At 43.2% G+C, this 18,885-nt stretch overlaps 2 long non-coding RNA genes across 2 annotated transcripts; both read right to left on the bottom strand.

The window, feature by feature from the left end:
* Nucleotides 1–7,520: 7,520 nt before the first annotated feature.
* LOC309714867 lies at nt 7,521–8,302 on the bottom strand. Its single transcript, XR_014279064.1, has 2 exons — nt 8,250–8,302; nt 7,521–7,774 (listed from the first exon to the last, which is right to left on the bottom strand). It is a non-coding gene; the product is annotated as an uncharacterized lncRNA (long non-coding RNA).
* Nucleotides 8,303–8,756: 454 nt separating this feature from the next.
* On the bottom strand, nt 8,757–18,531 carry LOC309714337. The gene is made up of 3 exons (XR_014278905.1): nt 18,477–18,531; nt 18,079–18,157; nt 8,757–8,874 (listed from the first exon to the last, which is right to left on the bottom strand). It is a non-coding gene; the product is annotated as an uncharacterized lncRNA (long non-coding RNA).
* Between the last annotated feature and the right edge of the window lie 354 nt (nt 18,532–18,885).

Genomic DNA, 18,885 nt, shown 5'->3' with positions numbered 1-18,885 from the left:
AAATTTCAATTTTTTCGAGCAGATTAAAAGTTCTCATCATGGTTGGATTAATATTAAATGGCGGAACAAATATTTAAAGAGGACCAATTCCATTTTTCTATTCTTGGACTCTACTAAAGTAGCTCTCCGTTATTCACAGTTCAAACGGATCTTGTTTTATTCTAAGTCCTCAGACGAGCTGTTTTAGCGCCCCTCATTTATCGAAGCCAGCAGTTTTCTGATTGGCTGCTCCTTTCAAACAGACAGAGCATTTGCTGACCTCATCATTTTAATTTGGACACATTTAAATGTGCACATCCAGCACTGTAAGCACTTTACATCCACCCTAAATTAAATTATTGCTCATTATATAAAATGTAAGCTCTTTAACCAAAATGTTTTTGATGCTAAAAAATTATTATTGTCATTTTCTATTAGTATTAAAAAAATAGTGAAACACATCATTATGTTTTGATTAAGATGCCAAATTACAGAACTATTACTTGCACTCCTGAACAGGCTTTGGTTGGATTTTATGCTTGATTAAGTCCACTAAAATTTGGGTATGAAAATGTGAGTTTGTTTTTTCATTTTAGTTTTAAGCAACAAAATATTTTGACACATTTCCAAAGTATTTGTGTTTCCTTGTTTTTATAACAGGTGATCTAATAAATTTGTCATGAACTGTACATGACAGAAAAATAAGGCAACGCTTAACAGGTTTCCCTTTCAGTATGTGTAACGGTCATAAACAAACACACAAACGGTAAAAATAGCTGTAGATCTGAATGCTGTCTAATTCAACAGCAGTAAGTCATATGTGATGTTTATGTCTTTGGCATGGAACTGTGACAGACAGGACTCGATGTCATTTAGCTGCATTCACTTTAAAGGCTTTTTTTATACTACGGTTGTGTTAGACATACAGTGCAGGAAATGAGACGCTAGGGAAACACTGAAGTGTATTTTTTCTTTTTTCTGTCTTTCTTTCTTTTTGAAAAACAGCCCCAGAGCATAACTGTTACACCTTCTGTGTCTGATTGTGTGGATGTTGTTCTCTGGGTCATACTCAGCGTTTCTTTTCTTCCAAACATACCGGGTCGGGTTGATGCCAAAGAGTTTGATTTTGATTTCCTCTGATCACGGCACTTTCTCCCAAACCTTCTCTGAATCATTTCAGTGTTCACTGGCAAACCTAAGACGGGCCTGTACATGTGCCTCCTTGAGCAGGGGGACCTTGCGGGCGCTGCAGGATTTCAGGCCATTACACTGTAGTGTGTTGTTATTAATGGTGTTCTTGCTGACTGTGGTCCCAACTGGCCTTCAGATCATTAACAAGCTCCACCTGTAGCTCTCTGTAGTTTTGGGCTGAGCCACCACCTTTCTCACAATCATCCTGACTGCATGAGACAAGATCTTGCACATAGCTCCAGAGTGAGAGTGATCGATGGGCATTTTATTGTTCTTCCATTTCTGAATGAACAACACCAGCAGTTGTCACCTTCTCACCAAACGTCTTACTGATGGTCTTGCAGCTCAGTCCAACCTGTGCACATCTACAGTCTTCTCCCTGACGTCCATTGACAGCTCTTTGCTCCCGTCCATGGTGGTGGAGAGGCTGAAATGGAAGAAAGCGATTCTGTGCATAGATGTGCTTTAGACAAATAATGAGCTGAAATCAGGAGGATCTCTAATTGATATATTGATTGTAATCTGTGCGCCACATGGACACACAGCTAACTCTGGCTTAATTGTGAGGGATCGAATCCTTATTTCAGTCAGTGACATGCAAATCATGCTTTTATGTACGGTAATATGTGGGGTTTTCCTGGCTTCTTGGTTGATATTCTGTGTCTCTCCATTAAAATGAAACCACCATAAAAATAATTTCTTTGTAAGTGAGCAAACTTAGAACGTCAGCAGGGGATCACTGTAATTATGCTGTATTTTAACAGTTGTGGCTTGTTTGGTTAGTCTTGTTTTTAATGGTGAACACATTAAGGAAGACTAAAGTTTCCAATGATGAGGTCAGAGTAGCAACAAGGTAGTTAGCGACAGCAGTACCCCTGATATACACTAGACATCTCAGGCAAACGGACCCTGTGAGCACATAAGTCCTACTACTAAATTTGTGTATATGAGACACACATATACACAAACGACACACACACCAACAGAGAATCTGAACTTGGAATCATGTAAAGCCACTCTAGTAGATTCACCCAGAGCAACAATAAAATACTAAAAGCAAAGCACACATCATTAAGATTCAGGAAGTGTGTTTATGGTAGTGGTGTTGGTGAAGTTGTTATGGTAATAGGCCAGCCTTTATAATTAACAGAATAGTGACTTTATGTTGTGCGTTTTTTGTGATGTTTTTTGTGCTATTTTAAGCCATGTGATTAACAATATTATAAATCATGTTTTTACATTTTGTAGTCTTGTAATGTGTTGACCGAGAGGTTACCAGTGTGTGAGAGTAAGTGGAGTCTTTGCTCAGGGTGGGCTAAGCCCCGAGATAACGCCTCAATAACCCTGACATTGTTAGCAGTTTTCTAAGAAGGCTTCTTTTGTAAGAATTACCCTCTCACGCAGCCCCTTCCACACCGTCAAACCACCATGAATACATCTCCATTGTTGCACCGTGTAATGCAACAATCTCATTATTACTTGATTGCAGGAGTTTGTCTCACTAACTAAATCTTGGCGAGGAGGCTGCGATGTTCACGCAGGGAGGAGAAAGACATCCAGGGGCGTGAGGATGCAGCGGTGGCCGGAGTCAGCGCAGGTTACCTCTGAAGGCTGTTCTATCAGCCTCCAATTAGATCTAATTGGATTGCCAGTCACCCCTTAAATTAGCTTGCCTAATAAGGTTTCCTGCTGTCGGATAACTGTGTGCAAAATAATGAATAAACGCTGCATTTGAGGTGTGGCGCTCTGTTGTTTCACACTCGGAAAAGCTCAACAGAAATACCAATTAAGAGGAAGCCCGGGCATCAGAGTCAACAGGGGAGGAAAAAGAAGAAGGAGGAGGAAAGAAAGGGAGGGAGGGAGGGAGGGAGGAAGCAAGAAGACAAAGTTACGACTAAAGGTAAAGGAATGTTACATTTGTTTTCCGGAGACTGAATATTTAACAGTGTGGTTAAAAAGTAACACAATACCCAGGCACTGGCATTCCTATTAATTTTTAACCAGCTGAGCAGAGAATTTAGAGGTGTGCTCTCTGTAATCCCCTTTGCATGTAGAATCAGGATCCGACATGAAAGAAAGGAATTTAGAAACTAATCATTCATACAAGTAGAAATCAACCAACATGCAACATGCATGTGTGTGTGTGTGTGTGTGTGTGGGTGGGGGGGGGGGGGGTGCGTGCGTGCGTGCGTGCGTGTGTGTGTAACCCCAAGAGGCCAAAGAACGAGATGTTATCCTGCTGACCTCCAGTCCTCTCCAGTTGGACAGTTTGTTTTCACGTTTCGTTACGCGTACGAGTAAAATGTCGCAATAAGCTACAAAGGGACCAGCCTGCCATCGAAAAAGCAACGAAGCTTCACCTTTTTTTTCTCATTTCAAAAATTCAATCTATGTTTAATTTTGTTGGACTTTTTCAGGGCACTTCTGCAGCCATTGTGCGAAAGTTTCTCACAATTCTATGCAGCAATAATTCAGAGAAAGAGGAAAAAATAGTCATGCATTTAACAACTATTGTGCACGGACACAGAGGCTTAATGTACGAGCTGCAGAAGCCCCCCCGGAGCCTGCCAGGACGTGCCATGCAAGCACAGCCTTTTCAATCAAATCAAATCTCCACGCGCCATAGCTGGAAACTTTGGCCTTCACCATGGAGGGAAAATGTCTTATCCTGATAATTACATTGGGATATAGAGATTGCATTGCCACAGGGTATGAAATACTCCCATTGCTAAAGCTTCTTAGCGCTGCTGCACTAGACTGGATGAGCCTAGCAATGCAGCTACGGTCCGACCGTGTTTGATCCTTGTAAAATGGGAGAAAATCAAGCACAGGCATGAAGTGCTGAAGTCCTACAAGATTTCATTGCTAAGGAGCAGGGATGAACGTGTGTACATAGTAGTGCATTAGTGGGAGCAGCTTTGATTTTATTAAAAGAAAAGTGTAAAAACCACTCAAACTAAGGGGGAGGGGGTCCAATTGTTTTTTGCTAGAAAAATTAGAAATATGTTCAGGAATTAATTGGAAAATGTGTAAACATACATTGCAATACAGTATATAAGGTAGAAAGAGAGTTTTAGTTTGAAAATCAACATTTTAGTATGATCACCTTCATTCCTCAACACAACCTGAACTCTCGTACTTTGCCTCTCGTTTTGAGTTCTTCTCGTCAGATACCAGTGCTGATTTAGTCTCGTCTGAGTTGCAAAAACTAATGTTTTAACTATGATAATACTGGAGTAGCTACCAGCACCTTAACAGCAAGCTTTGGCAAGATTTAGCTTTGTAATGGTGTTACTGGCAGGGCGCAAAGTGACCAATGCAGTGGTATAAAGGGCCTTTAAACCTCTTCTTTGGATGTTTGTTGCCCATTGTCCTGTTCTCTGTTAAGACGATCTCACATTACATTGGTAAAGTATTGGTCCAGGCTCCGGGAGGCCAGTCCATTACTGATAGTGTTTCACTGTATTTTTTTCTATCAGGGAATGTTTTTACTGAACAGTGTGTTTACAATGATCATCATGGTGAAAATCAAGCCATTTCCTATCACACACTATCGATGGTATTGCTTGGTGGGTCCCGAACACCACTGCCTGCAATGGAGCTCCAAACCATGACAGCGCTTCCACAGTGTTTTACATTTCTGTCGTACCTCTTCTTTATATATTGAAGGTTTATTTGATCAAAAAGAAATCCACTCAGACCATTTTCAGAACAAGATTTCAGATACTGTTCATCTGCTGTAGATAGGTTTTTTCAGTCCTGTCACTTTGGTTTTCTGTCCTCTGCTTGTCCAGTTTCCTCAGATTTTGTAAGGACACACTGCACACCGTGCCAATATGTAAAGGTTTCAGCTAAATATCCCTTTAGGAGTCATCTTGTTGGTGTAAAAATACTATTTATATGCCAAGCTGTGTTATTTAAAGAAACTTAAATTAAAGCACACAGGATTTTAAATGATTAAATTCTGCATGGGGTCTTTTCTAACATAAAAATATCTGAATAGACTGGTGTAGGAGGGGTTGTGGCTCCCACTGTGAGACAACAACTTTTCACACGTTTTTAAGAATCAAGAATATTTTCCACAGACACCCTTACATGTAGCACACACCAGGATATAAGCTGCATTCACTCTAATGGACATATGGTTTAAGTAAGGGTGCAGTGGAAGCTGCAGGGAGGACCTGCTAGCTGCAAATTCACCGGAACTGGTTTTGTTTTGTTGTATTTATCTGCGACACCTTAGAGGCTGGTCCATGAAAATACTTTCGGACATAAACCAGTCCGTGGCGCAAAAAAGGTTGGGAACCGCTCCATTAAAACAAGCTTTGGATTGTTTTCTGTGGAGGGGCTAAATTCTTCATGTAGCCACTTTGTACTGGGCAGTGACATTAGCAAGTCCTCCTAATCACTTGTTTGCACAAGCATTCAAAGAGGGAGGGGTGACAAGGTGAGGGTGTGACTCTTTCCGTCTTAAATCTTAAAATCAGCTTACTTTGATCTTATTTGTTTTTGTTCTCCTACATTCACTCCCACTAGACAGTGTAATTTCAATTTCACAGTGTATAAATAGCATCTGATTTTAGTATTAAAAACTGGGAACTTAATTCCCACTTTTTTGTTTTTATGTGTTTTTTGTGGTTTTGATCACCTGTACGTCTATCCGTGTAATGTAGCCATACATACTCATTCAGATGAGGCTGTAATATTCAATTTAAAAAAATAAAAACACTTTTCAACATGCTCTAGTTTGCTCCAGACAAAGTGATTAAGGGGTCTCCTTTCCTCATGCTGTCCACTTTCAAGGCCACCAAACCTTTTTCGCTGCCAATTATTGCTTTTGCAGGGGAAAAAAATATTATTCACTGTTTGACACAGCTGGAAAACTTAAAGTGAGACCTCACGACTTGCGGTCTGGTTTTTCATTAGGACACAGTGTAAAGGCAGCGCCTGTCTGCCACCCAGGGAAGTGTTCATGTGGGATGAGGCTGCCTAATGAGGCGTGGAGGCCACAGGTTATGGGAACCGGGGCTGCGATCACACCCTGGAACTACAGACAAACAGGAAGACAAATACAACAGGTGAGATCTGATAGTCGCTGCATGCTTCGTGTGAAAGGCCAGGAGAGAAAAAGCTGCAGAGGCATAGAAACCTGACCAAGTTTGACCCTGATGTCACTTCCTCCCTGCTTAAAAGTTCAAATTACCCTTACTTCCTATGTAAACCTTAAGTAGCCTCTGCTCTAGAATGATCAGACCCAAACCATTACAGCCTACTGTGTATCTTTTGGTTTCCTGAGAGTGGGGCTTACCCTTCCTGCCATGCCTCGCTTTCCCAAAATAAACACCCAAGAAGGAGGGAAAGAAAATATCGCAGCTTAGAAGGCGGCTAATATCGCCATTCACTTAAGCAAAAACCACATCTTCTGTCAGTTTACTCTCCGTCTGCCGCTCTGCCTGCTCCAGATCCCTGCCTCGGTGTGTCAGATTAGTCGAGAGTTGTTCATGAATATACAGCTGGTTACCCTCATTTCATAACATTAGTCCCCGTTTGGCTTAGAGCCATTACAGTAGGGGTAAATAGAGCAAATACAGACAGGCCTTGCAGATGCTAATGTACTTAGCGTTAGCGGTAAACAAAATGAGATTACCGAGGAAGGGAAGGCAAACTGTGAATTTGATTTACCCAGGCTTAGCGTAAACAGCTTGTCAAACTCCTGCTCTGCTGCTATGAAAAGGCGGCAGAATGTGTATTTGACTAACAAGCACAGTAAGTGTTTCTTGCTATTCATGAAATTACGAAGGCAATTGTCACTGTAATTGGAAGCGAGTGCCAAAGGAGAGCTAGTAGGCGCATCGCCCCCAAAATATTGTTTACTTTTTTTTTTCTTTCTTTAACTGGTTGTGTTTTGAGTGATGGGGGATTACAGCGAAGAGGGACCAAACTGGTTGGTTAATATAAACGTGATTTACTCAACGCTAAGGGAGCAAGAGCGCCACACGGGAATGTACAGCTGCGAGAGATCACCTAACGTTAGCGCGTCCGTGTGCCTCCCCGACATTAACATAATCCACATAATCCAGAGGTGGCGGCGGCACAGGCCCCCTCGATAACGAGGCACCGCTCCTTATGGGAATAAAACTCAGCTAAATGAGATGGAAACACACTTTGCGCTCTTATTATGTGATAAATGGGATTTTCACGTGTTATATCTTTTTCTACAAAAAATATTTTTAATTGTATTTTTTTTTTTTTTTAGTTCTGATGATTACAGCAGTCATATAATTTCTCCCCTTTTGCTGGGGGGGAAAGTTTTCAGTCTCTCCTGACAAAAAAAAAGGCAGGCTAATTGCATGTCAATAATTCAATGCTTAATTTTAATGACCAGGATAGTTCATTTATTCTCCGTCTAGCCCGCCTGACGATGTGATTAATAGGGATGAAAGATAAAGCTCGCAGAGGGGGGAGAGAGGAGAAGGAGAAAGGCGAGCAGGGAGATAATGTTGGGGATCTGCTATTCTCTTCCTTCCTCGACCCTTCCCGGATGGCAGGAAGGTCTTGCAGACTCCTGAGTCGACAGTTTGGGGGAACGCTGCTGGGCCACATACTGAAGAGGAAGAGGAGAGCAGTGAGAGCGGTCAAATTGACATATTCTCAATAAAAAAAATTTGAGCCCTTTATGTGGATCCTACGGAGCAGTTGGCCCAATGAAATTTTGAGGAAATATCGACAAGTTTTGTTTTGTTACATCCAGCAAATCCACTGTTGATCCCAAATAATCCAAAGCAGGATGCAAGTTTTTCTTATGCTCAAAAGTAGTATACTTTTTTTATGAACTGACCAGCAAAGGTTTAGAAGTGGAAGAACCCCACTGAGGATTCTTCCCCACCCGCACTGGAGGGAGATGAAGGCATCACAGACCACTCCTCACAATGAAAACACTTCCTCCAGGCCTAATGGCCTCTGAGCCACAGCTTTTGTCCCCTGATTAGCCAACCTATTCAGGGCTCAGCCCCCTAATTGCGTAGCCTGTTTAGCTACCCAGTATTACAGTAAGAATTAATGAGACACAATTACCGCACCCAGGAAATCTCCCGTCCCAGCGACCACTCCGATTTGCAGAGGAACCTCGCTGAATAAAACCTCCTTGAGCTGAGAATTCAACCTACTGTCAAAAAAGAGGGAAAAAAAAAGAAAAATGTGGAGCACAAGGATTTTTCACCCTCGCAGGAGAAGAGATACATGTATTTATTCGAAGCTATCTCATAATTAGGCCCTAGAGTGAATGAGTGAGTGAGGGAGAGCAGGGGAGGAGATGGGAGAAGGAGAGCAGAGAGGGTGTGGGGGTGGGAGAGAAAGCAGCGTTCAATAGCAAAAAGGCCCACAGATACAAAAGGCAGAAGAATGACAGGCACAAGAGTGAAACCTGCTCAGAGAAACGAGGAGGAGGAAGAGGAGGAGGAGGGAGATGGAAAAGATGGACGAGAGGGTGAGGGGGTGGGGGGAGTCAAACGCAGATTCAAACCTACAGTTTAGCTGCAGATAGCGTTTCATCACTGTGGCTTTGTGGGAAGAAGCCCGGGGTGAGCAGCTCAGTCAAGGCTAATGGTCCATGGTGACACTTTAAAGAACCTTTGAGATGGGATGGGACAGTGGGCTCCCTTTCAGTCGGGAGCCGAATATTATTGCTCAGAGCCAGCACACGATCTGTGGGCACAAACAAACAGACAACTTTCTGCAGTCATCTCCTTTTTTTTTTGGGAAGTTTGGGTTAAGGTTAGTGAAAATAATCAGCATACAGTAGAATCAGCATTTGCAGTGTCCTCAGTGGATGGTTTATGCCATCCATGTTTCTACTACCTGAGCTCGAGAGAATTTGACTTTCTTTGCATAAGGAGAACACGGATGAAGCGTGACTCCAAGCAGGCAGCAGTATGAAATAAAAACAAAACTTTTTGAGGTTAGAGTAAATATGAGAAATGTATGTTAAGCTAACGATAGCTACAAAGTGTTCAAACTTCAAACCAGTTGCTTTAGTTTTGTAAAAGGAATAGTTTAACATGCTGGGAAATTCTTTAGTTGCTCAAGATTGATAAATGAAGTCAACAACGAAGTGCCAAAAAAATCCATCATGTGTATTTTGACTTAAGCTAAGTTATCGTCCCTTTCAACAGAACTAGCATACACGACTAGCATATGCGACTAGCATACATGCATATCACCAAAACCTGACATTTGTGTCTATTAGGATGGAAAGAAACCAGAACAAATTCAGGGCGAGCACACTAAGTGAAGACACAAAGGCTTCTTTTTTCCATGATTGCTTTGTAACCCAAGAGCTTTTCTTGTTGTAAGACAGCATTGCTAAGTGTCTCCGCTTTTAGAGTCATCTGCTGTATCAGTGTAACTATCAGCTGTGTCTGCTGTAGCCATGAGTCCTCGAACATGAGCGGGCTAGTCAGGTAGATAAGGGTTGAAATATTCCTGCTGCAATGAACATGTACATCAGAGCCACTAATCAGCTTTCTGTCTAGAGCACTTTGCTGAAGAACTAATCAAACACAAAGCGTATTGATTCGGTGAAACGGTGCTGTTAGGGAGTGAGCGAATGTAAGGAGGGCTTTCCAAGTCCTCTTATGTGGTTTGTAAGTTCTGAATTTGCCCAAGATTAGCTTCCATGAAGAGGATTAGTACTTTTCTATGGAATATTTTCAGCACCAGCATAGTAATTTCAGGAATGTTCAGTGGGGCTTTCACAGTATTGTGTTTACTCACCTGTCAGTCTGTTTTACCCTTTCAACACACACACACACACACACACAAACACACTTAAAACAACCCTTCCTAAGTGCTCACTGAGGCTGAGAGTTCATCCACTCTAATACCCACCTTGGTAGAAAATCTGTAACTTTTAAGAGATTTTTGGAAACACTGCTCGTGCATTTTTATATATTAACACTGAACAGACAGTGCTGTGTCATTGCTTTAGGAAACAATGACACAGACACCGCCTCCGCTGGGTTATTCATATGCGTGTTTTAGACAATGAGAAGAAATTACATACATTGTCATTTAGTTGGGACTTGCTAGCTAAATGTAGTCAGAGTTGCATGCTCTAAAATGACAACACATCAGGTTGGATGTGCTCTCAGTGTTATCTGGACTGGGAGCCTGGCTGTCTCAGGCCAGCTCAGAGTAGATTACCTGAATGGCCTTTGTCTCCCCGTGACCCCCCCTCCCCTTAGAGCAGGTCGCAGCCTGAAGCCATTTCAGCCTGGCCCTCCTCAGGTTACCCCTCTCTCAGATGATAGAGGGGGAAAAAGAGAAAGGAGAAGAGCCACGGAGAAGTGTAAAGAGAGAGGTCAGAGGCTCAGGTGAGCTTAGCGTGTAGGCTGTCAATCAGACATCACACGGTATATCTCGAGGGAGGTTCTCCCTTCCACTCCGCTGCTCTCCCCTCTCCTCAACCTTTGGTGCTCGCTTCACCTTCGTGTCTCTCACGATACGTTCGAATGATTCAGATTCATCCAGAGTTTTGCTTGTTAACATTTCTATTGGGGTTGGCAGATGTTACAGCTGTTATTGTCTAGCCAGGTGGGCTACGCGGTCCAGAAGTATGCTGAGTATGACTCAAGTCGTATATCAGACATTCTCCACGTGTTTGCAGTCTGTGACAATTAACTTTGGCGATATCTGCATGTCAAATATACCACAATAACTGACAGTGTAGTATCTTTCCAAATGTGTTTAAAAAAATCACCACTAATTAGTTTGAATAGCTAGCAGGTTACACAAAATAAGCCACACTGTAATATGCACTAAAAGCCTGGTAAGAATGTGGTCTCAGCCCTCATGTTTATCCTGCCTGATAGCGTAATTAGTTAAACACCCCAGTAAGCACACTCACGTCGTCTGAAGATGCCAATCTCAATGGTGTCACAGGCTGATAAATACGTCCTCAGCCAGCACAAGGTGAGATAACATCAACCGACTGGAGTCGAAGCAATTATTACGCTGCGCCTTACCTGTCTGATGCAATCTGTGCAAATAAAACAAAAGTGCCCTTAACCAGGAACTCGATTCACTCCAGTAACCTAATTTCAGCAACACCATCATTTCAGTTGATCCAATTACTCGTTGCTGGAGCGGCGGCCCTCGTAATGTTAGAGGTGAAAGAGAGTGTCAGGAGGGCGCTTTAATCTGTTGCTGCTGTTGCATGTTGCACAGTGGAGATGAGCGCGACCCTTAGAGCAGTGTGGATGCTCTTCCCTGGATGAAATGTAGTCAGTCAGCGTTCCTGCTGGTGTACTTTACACCCACTGTGAAACAAAGCCAGTGACTGTGACTGTTTGAGCACAAAACTGTTTTCATTATTAATTCATATTAATTATTTAGCCAGAAATTATATGCCTGTCAGTGCTTATATCATGGGGGTGGGTAAAGCTTGTCGGGATGAGGGGGCGATCCTCTCCACAGAGAGATGGAGAGGCGGGGAGCTTGTAGCAGATAAGGTCATCAGTGTCCTACTGTCTGGCCTTGGGGAGTCTGAGTTTTCTCTCACCGACACACATTTGCACAAACACCACCCACCCGAGAGTCGGTCGTGCCCCCAGCTTGTCGCGGATGTTTGTCAGAGAGCTTCAAATAGTAATATTCGTTCTGCCAGGAGCTGTCTCCCAAATAAAATCTGTCTCGCAGTATCCAATGTAAGCCCAGCACAAAGGTTAGATTACTACTGTAAATAAAGCCCACGTCTACATAAATAAACACGTCTTAATCAGACTGCTAATGAGCAGGATGGGATGCCCAGGATAGCTCGCTAAGGGGCACCGTTCGGCCTCTGATGTGCACAGCGAGAGAGATCAGGGGGGTTTGATCGGAGCTCGCCAGGACCGAGTCGCAAAACTCTGCAAGGTCATTTGTGTTTTACACATCTGCTACCTCACTGCTTCTCCGTCTCTCACCTTCTGGATACGGTTTCCCGCTTCCCTACCTTGTCGTTTTTCTGCCTCTCACTCTCTCCCTCCTTCTGTCTGGCGGTCATCCTTGCCCTCGCCATCTGTTTCTTGGTATGCCACACATGGAGACGGAGGGAGGTGGGGACGTGGTGCTACAGAGACGAAAAGTGAGGAAGGAAAATGCCGTGCGAGCATCCACGGATATTTGAAGAGCCTTTGGAGCTATGCTCTGGGACTGCTTTCACAGAAAACTGCATATTGAAGTCTAAGCTGGAAATATTAAATTATTCCAAACTAACATGTAAGTATGACAGTTTGCTCATACCAGCCACTTCAGCTGATAGCTATCTAGGCAAAAGCTTATCTGCACACGCTAAAGAGATAAATATATAATATATAAATATGCTAAGTTGTGTGTGGGCATGCCATTACCAGCAAATAAAGATTTACTTTATTTCTAAGTTTAAAGATTATTACTTTTGTCCAGGCTGGATGTTCTCTGATGGATTTTCAAGAACCCATGCACACTTTCTGCCCTAATGGGACACCAGCAGCTCTTCAGGAGGTAACAAGGAACACAAATCAGTCCTGTGCATTTTACTTTCAACTGTGCACATGTTAAAAATCCTTCAATTGATCCAAAATGCTGCAATAAGAGTACTGACAGGGACTAGAAAGAGAGAGCATATTTCTCCCACATTGGCCTCTCCTTGCTGGCTCCCAGAATCTAATCTAAAATCCTTCTTTTCACATACAAGGGCCCATCTTATCTGAAAGATCTCATAGTACCATGTCACCTTAACAAAGCACTTCACTCTCAGACTGCAGGCTTATTTGTGGATGCTAGGGTATTATAAAGTAGAATGGGAGGCAGAGCCTTCAGCTTTCGGGCCCGTCTTCTGTGGAACCAGCTCCCAATTTGGATTCAAACTCTACTTTTAAAATTAGGCTTAAAATTGTCCTTTTTGATAAAGCTTTTAGTTAGGGCTGGATCAGGTAACCCTGAATCCTCCCTTAGTTTTGCTGCAATAGGCTTAGCCTGCTGGGTACTTCCCATAATGCACAGATGAGTCACGTGTTTCTTCTTCATTCAGCTCTTTTCTCTCCTTGTGTGTTTATACCCCACTACTGAATTGAATCATTACTAATTATTAAACACTGGCTCTCTTCCACAGCATGTGTTTTTTTCCTGTCTCCCTCCCCTCACCCCAAACCGGTCACAGCACATGGCTGCCTGGTTCTGCTGCAGGTTTCTTCCTGTTAAAAAGGAGTTTTTCCTTCCCACTGTTGCCAAATGCTTGCTCATAGGGGGACATCTGATTGTTGGGGTATTCTCTGTATTACTGTAGGGTCTTTACATTACAAAGCAAATACCTTGAGGTTTCTGCTGTTGTGATTTAGTGCTATACAAATAAAACTGAATTGAATTTGCTAAATTCACCTCCGATATTTGAAGTACGGCATCGTGCGCTTGTGCAAGAATCAGGCAAAATTAGCTCTGTTCAGTAATGTCAGGCTTCTGTGCCTGGTGATAGAGCTCAACATGACATCCTGAGATTGTCCACAGACAATGCTTTATTAGCTTATAGCAGCTGACATGAAGACGCACTCAAACTTTGAGCTGAGGTTAAAGGGCCGCAGGTAGAGGTATACCAGGACGTACTCAAAGACTGCATGAATATTAATGAGACAAGTTAACTAGCAGGAAGCGCTTCGTCTTCCCTCCCCGTAGAATTGAAGGCAGACACACTGTGACCCCTGCGACCCCCCCTGCAGCGCGGTCAGAATCGGCCCCGAAGCAACCGGGCCGCTGGTCTGCTGCGTGTTACTACTAGAACAACAACAGCGACAGGACACAGACCACAGAAAAATTTAATTATCACCTCCAGGAACCACATACAAGTGTTCCACCCCGCGTGCTGGAACCAGATGGCAAGTCTACCTGCTTAAGTGTCACCCATGTGTCGTCCCCGGCGCGCAGGCCTCATCTCTGGTTACACCCAGGGTTTAAAAAAAACATCCCCTCCCACTATTATATAGGCTTGTGTGTGTGTGTGTGTGTGTGTGTGTGTGTGTGTGTGTGTGTGTGTGTGTGTGTGTGTGTGTGTTGCCAGAGTAGGCGAATTCTCTGTGGGCTCACTTACCTTTCTGGATGGAAAGAGCAAGTCACAGGCTGTTTTACAAGAGGGGAGATAAATCTAACAGGAGTGTCAAGTATCAGGTGTGACAGCAGCCAGCAGCAGACCTCTGCTGGCTGGCCAGACTCTCGTTGCATGGGATGGCTTAGAACAGCAAACAATAACTAACACACACTCACTTGGCTGAGGGACAGAAGCCTAACAAGTTCTTTGGCTGGAGGGGAATGGTACAGAGCCATCTCACAGAGACAACGCTGGACTTTTAATTAGCTGAGGAAGGGGAGAAATCTGTTTTACCTCCGAATTTTACAGTTTTACCGATCTACGCAACAAGATTTACAACCTTGTACTCAATTTCACTTTCTGGGTCAAAGAATAGCAACTGTGTTGGATCAGACTATAGTTTAGGATGGTTACAGATGCCCCAAGCACATAACCATTTACCCATCACTGACATTTATACTACAGCAGGTTTGTGTACCATTTTTAAATATTATAGAAGGTGCAATAAATTCAACTGTTATTAGGTACTAAACTACTTTCCACTTTTTTAAAATCATAGAGATATTTTAGCCAAATAGTATTTACTAATTTTAATCTTCCGAGATGAGAAAAATCCCTTAGGTTGCTGTGTGTGATTATAATGTCACTGTCCTGTGAGAGATATGTCACACATCAAAGACATCAAAGACTTTCTCGTGAAGGATGGAGGTAGGGGAATGCTAATGCAAGTTTTAAGATGTGGTTTGCTTTGGACATCAACCAAATGTGGTTAGGCTAAAAATAAACGCTAATGTTTTCTAATAGGCCATCGTGTCTGCAGATGTAAATGTTAATGTCTTTAATCATTTCAAAAAAAAAAAGAGGGGGGGTTTATTTGTCCAGTCTGCTGTTTTACATGTTAAAAATGTTACTACACAATCTGGCAACCCAAAAAGCTGTAGTTATGTATTATAAATCATTTATAATGCAGTGTGTGTGCATGTGTGTGTGTGTGTGTGTGCGTGTGTGTGTGTGTGTGTGTGTGTGTGTGTGTGTGTGTGTGTGTGTGTGTGTGTGTGTGTGTGTGTCATCATTCTGTCTGTAAACACAACAGCTCAAAAGGTTTTGTATAAATTCTGATAAAACATTTTTTTTTAGGGGTGTAGAGGGGGATCCATTCAAATTTGACTCACATTCAAAAAGGTCTTGAAGTCTGCAAGTGTGCTGTGTGTTGTCAACATATAGAAAGTACTGTATAAAGATTTAAATATATCTCATTTGACCTCTATAATAACATGGGTTTCTACATAACAAAAGCCTGCACTTGTTTTTACTGCAGTACAAACCTGAAGTATGCTGCACAAGCTGTCAGACTGTACAATCAAAACTGCTCCCAGCAAACATAGAGGTTTACATCAGCGCTGTAACTTGCACTATTTTATCAACCGATTCACACTATAACCAGGGTTTGCCTCTTAACTTCATTTAATATTATTTAATTTAATAACGGTACACTACTCTGTTTTTGGTAACCATTGATTATTCTATTCCAATATAAACTGAGCTGCCTTGGTGGAGATTTCCTCTCTCTGAATGCTTCTTGTTAGGAAATGAGTTTTGTTTATGGGGTTAAAAGCTTTAAACGTGCATATATACAGCAGGATCTCTTTCCACTCTACCAAAAGCTTTCACTGGAACTATTTGTCCCTGCAGAGTGCGACTCCTGCCTTTAAAGTGCAGACATCCTTTGGCTCTTTTGCGTCGTTGCCTCTTGTCTTTCACCAAAATCACATCGCAGGCTGTCGGGGCGTATAAATATAATTGAACTATAGCAGGAAATGAAGTTTCAAAGTTTCCTTGTGGTGTCTTGTTAATACAAGTTGTGATTCTCTCACTTATTTGATAGTTTTCACCCTTCAGGGGCCATAGGGAAGGATTTACAGGGGCCTTCTGTCCTCCCAGCAGTAGGTTGATTAGAGGGGCCGGCTGTGTTTGTTAAGATAATGGGCCCTAGGTGAGTTAATTCACAGGGTACACGTTGCACACTCTGTCACCTCAGGAGTGCCCCGGTGGAAACTGGGGGGGGGGGGGTTCAGTGGCAGGGGCTAGGAGCATGGTGTCCAGCTCTCTCCAAAATCCCCTCACTCAGCCTCGCTCCGTCTCCTCCAGCTCCACCTGAAAGTGATTACCAGGCCAGCCATGAGCAAACAAGCCCCATATGGAGGGGCTAGAGTGGGGCCGGAGCTGGAGCCTGGGGAGCCCTCCTCCACCTCTTTGGAAAGAAGAGGCCTGAGCAAACACAGCTAATGAAGTCTTAACAAGCAGCCCGGGGTTAGCGCGAGCCCGCTAAATGCCACCGAGGCTCTTGGAATTGTGTCCAGCAGATTGGCTAAATCTGCTCGAAGCTTTCCTTTACAAGATAAAGTTGCATTAGCATATCTCCGTCTCACCATCTCTGAGGTAAGTCCAGGATTTGGCAAGCAGTCGCACTCGATGGGCTCCCTTTCTTCAGCGGCAGCACTTGACACTGACGGACAGAGCGAGGCTTTAAACTGCACGCATTAACTCTGGATCTTGACATGATTGTGGATTTTATTCATTGGTCACAGAGTGTTTTTTCAAGGCTTCGGTGTGGCGGCGGGGAGATTTTCTCACAGCATGCATTGCAAACAGGACACAAGTGCACTTCCTTCAGAGTAAATCATTATCTCTGTCCACAACGCCCTCTCTCACCCTCATCTATCCTCCCTCTGCTCCCTCCATCATTCTCCCACACTGTGACCAGCACCTTACCCTCACTCCCTTTTTTTTATTACGTGCCCATTTTCTTTTTTTCTTTCTCCAAAGTTTATTATTGGGAAAATATCACACCGTCCATCGTGTGCACAAACGTACACTTGCATACCTCTGCAGAGCTGCCAGCTCAACTCTTGTTTCCTAATCAAAAGCAAACAGCCATTAACAGAGCTCCTTCCTTGTTATCTCACACCGGCGACTCACTTAATCAGTCTGTGTTCTCCTGATGCTCAGCTCACCCAGGCTTGTGTTATCCTTTCAGTGAGTCGAGTCCATGTGTGTGCGTGTATATTTTTTTAAAAGTTGCCTCAAATGATAAAGACCTGGCTCCACTCCAAACACAATAAACTCCAACACCATGACCACCACACACCAGTCCCAGCACACACACACAATGCTGCATTATACTGGGATGGGAAACTGGGAAGATGATGCTTTAAGAAAAAAAAAAGAGTGAGACCACACATTCACTTTTTAACACTCAAACTCTTGCTGGAAGTGTGTGTGTGACAAAAATGCCAACTCAAAAGCACATCTCCCTTGTTTGTGAGATGGAGATCAAGTTTCGAGCAGATGTGCCGATCACATGTCTAGCCTTGCCTGCCTCTTTGGGGGTTTTTTCTTTTTTAACAGAAGCTGTGCGGTTTTCCATCTTCTAGACAGTCGGTTAGAATGATGCCACGGTTAAATTAAACTGCACATCAGCGGAAGTCACAGGAATGTAAAAAACAGCTTCCTAAATGTTACAGAGGTCTTCGCCTTGTGGTGCATTTGAGAGTAAAGTCATCAGATGGGGGATTCCAACATTTATCTCCTGCAAGAACATCCGGAACCTGCCCTAGCTAGCTTTAAATCCAACATATCTAACATTTAATCTTGATGCTGTCATGTTAAATGTCGATTTTTGTTCATATTTTGCAAATATATTTGGTATTTATTTGGACACAATTTCAGCGCTCGCAGGAGGTTGTGCTCTGACATGAAGGAGCTTCTTCCATTCATGCACTGATGTGTGAGGGAGCATTAAGTTTGCCTACCTTGTATACAGTTGAGCACTCTCCTCTGTGCAGTGCATTTGATTTGATGTGGAGCAAGTCTTTAGAGAAGTAACAGAAACTGTGTGCGGAGAGAGAGAAAAAAGAAAAAAAAGATTCACTACAATGAGATTAGCGTCACATTACTACAGAGACACCCCCCCCCCCCCCCCCTTCTCCAGACAGGCTCGACAATCATGTTAACACTGATATGAGGGCTCTGCCACTGTCTCAGCGTGCTCATGCCGCCCGGTCTTTGCCTCGCGCAATTACGCCTCCCGCGGAGCTCTGTGCGAGCCGTTAAACGAAACATTAGCACCTCATTTAAAAAATAAAACAGCTTTTCACAAGGACAGACAGCTCCCTGGGTAGTCTTATCATGCGCAAATTAGCCAATTTACCGAACCGGCCCCTCTCTGGCAGACACAATCATCTGCAGCCAGAGGCATCCTCCCCGCGCCTGGTGTGCGTGTTAACTGTTGTTGTGACGCTATCAAAGCTGGTGTGTTGAAGGAAAGTTACACGACAGTGAACGCTGGAGTGATTTTTGAAATGTGTGTTAACGCTCTTGTTTTGTGCTTGTTGTGGAATTCTTTTGACTTTACTGCGTAGACAGAGTTTGTTTGGAGAGCACTAGCAGCTCTGGGAAGTTCATAAAAATGATAAATACAGGACACAAGGTGCACAACTGTGTCACGCAGGTGGCTTCATTCATTTTTAAAATATGTCTGTTTGGTCTCAGTGTCCGAGGATCCACGGCTCTCGGTAACTTCGAGTATCACTGTCCTGAACCCGGAGTCACAAAACAAC

This window comes from Aulonocara stuartgranti (assembly GCF_965226115.1).
Source record: "Aulonocara stuartgranti genome assembly, chromosome: 9".
Lineage (NCBI taxonomy): Eukaryota > Metazoa > Chordata > Actinopteri > Cichliformes > Cichlidae > Aulonocara > Aulonocara stuartgranti.
This window is presented reverse-complemented; position numbering and strand designations above follow the sequence as displayed.